The sequence below is a fragment of the Molothrus ater genome, chromosome 2, assembly GCF_012460135.2.
Source record: "Molothrus ater isolate BHLD 08-10-18 breed brown headed cowbird chromosome 2, BPBGC_Mater_1.1, whole genome shotgun sequence".
Lineage (NCBI taxonomy): Eukaryota > Metazoa > Chordata > Aves > Passeriformes > Icteridae > Molothrus > Molothrus ater.
The window spans coordinates 39,644,802-39,646,934 of record NC_050479.2 but is presented as its reverse complement, the minus strand read 5'-3'; positions in this window follow the sequence as shown (position 1 = coordinate 39,646,934).

Sequence of the window (2,133 nt, the reverse complement as noted above, 5' to 3'; positions counted from 1 at the left end):
TGAAAGACAACCAAATGTTTACTTTTGAGATATATTTCCACATATGCCAAGTTTTCTATCTCTTTTTGTAATGACATTTTGTCACAAAACCCAAAGAATGTCCACCTGAGAAAAAATGCTAAATGGCTGAAATGGCAATGAACCAATTTATCTGCAGCAGGAAGGTGATGTATATCTGAATATCTGTCCCAAAAAAGAAGTGGAGGCAAAAACATTAAATGACAAGCCAATGCTCTGTAATTGGCAGGAATCTACTTTGTCACTGACTGTGACAGAGTTTGCAAAACCTATTAAGACGTCAGATGTGTAAAGAACTAAGAAAAACATATTGTAAGAATATTTCATGGAACAAAGATCTTATTGCCATAATGCCTTTAAAATTGTAATACTCTGAAAAGAAGAAAAGTTGTAGATGCATTAACTTACACCCTTAAGCTTTGAAATAAATTCAGGGACTTAGACAGACTACAAAAAAATCTGCAAAACAACAGAAATAAATGTACAGGAAAAACAAAAAGCAAGCTGTAATTTTCTGCAATAATCCACTGTTTCATGTGGGACACACTCTCTGAAGTTAATGGGAATTAATGTGGGTAAACAGAAGGATGTGGTCCAAATTTGATCTCCAGGGAGACCTACAAGAAGAAAAGGCCATTTGTAAAGGAATCAGGCTTGAGACACACCCATGGAAAACACTGCATAGTATGTTTTAAAATTGATGTTTACTAAATAGTAATGTATCACAGCCTAACAGTCATGATCTAGTCCTGTGAGATGTCACAAAGAGATGTGGCCCTTCCCTCACTTTCCAGCTGAGTCAGAGAGCTCAGTGGGGCAGGGCAGGTAACATAGCACTGCCCCATGGACCTGAGGCCCTCGTCAAATTGGTTCTCAGGAGACACAGCCATTCCCCATGCAGGAGAGAGCTGTGGCAACCTGCCCTTTCTCAATGCAGATGGAGAACAACAGTTCCCTCTTCTTGGTGGTCAGTCATACCTCAACCAATATCCCTTGGGGTATTCAGAGATGCTTTTCAGGAAAGAAGTATTCTATCAAATGCTATCCTTTTAACTCCCAGCCCTTTATTCCATAGAACAGGATAAAAAACTGGTTGCAATTTTTGTAGAGAGAAAAAAGAAGAATATTTTGCATAACCTTGAGACTCGAAGATTTCTGCATTGTCTTGATCAAAAATCCCATAAAATTTCCTTTAAGGGGATAGCAAGAAAGCAGATCTTTGAGTGGAATAGATCAGGAAGTTGTATGGAATAAAAGATGGTGATAACATGGGGTACAGCTTTGCTACATCAGCTGTAATAACTTATTACTGACATTTGGTCTTTGAAAACATATTTTCTTCTCCACTGCAGGCTAGAAGAGTGGACTACAAACAATGTTTAATCAAAACTGGAGACACAATACTAGTTCTTAATTAAAGCAAATAAGAACAGCTGAGGAAATAAAACATCCAGCTTCGGAGAAAAGTGTGAACTTAATATTCTTTAAAATAGGTCAAATTGATCTGTCAATGTCTCAGATAGAAGCCCTCAAGCCATCAGAATCCATATAAAATTTAGGATTTAGGAACTGAAGCTAGGAGGGATGCAATTCTTGGCCCTTGTGAGGGTTTGATTCTCAGGTTATGAGCACCGTAGCTTCAGGTACAATGAAATGTGTATTTCACACTAGTAGAGGTTTGGAGCAGAGAGTGAAAAAAAAGGTGGAAAAGAAAACAGACATCAAAGGAAACTTCAGTTCCATGTGGTAGAAAACTATTTGGACACACAGAAACCATATAGCCACATCTGTGAATACAAAAACAACAGTGAAAAAGACAAGTTTTCCTTTTTTCTTTACAACCCCCTGACCAGAAGATACAGTTTGCATGGGAAACTGCAGCTGTTCTGGGTTTGCTATGTTCAGGTGAGACTGATGGTTGCTATCCCTGCTCCTCATTTGGGGTTGTTGCCGAAACCAGGTGTTCTGGTGATGTCAGGTGGGGTGCAGCAGGAGTGGGGCTATCCCATGGGTGGGGTTGAGATGCTGTGTGGAGCCCAGGGCTGGCCATGACCCCTGATGGGTGCTGTCCCATGGGTGCCAAGAGCCCTTGACATTTTTGGGAACCAGTAAATG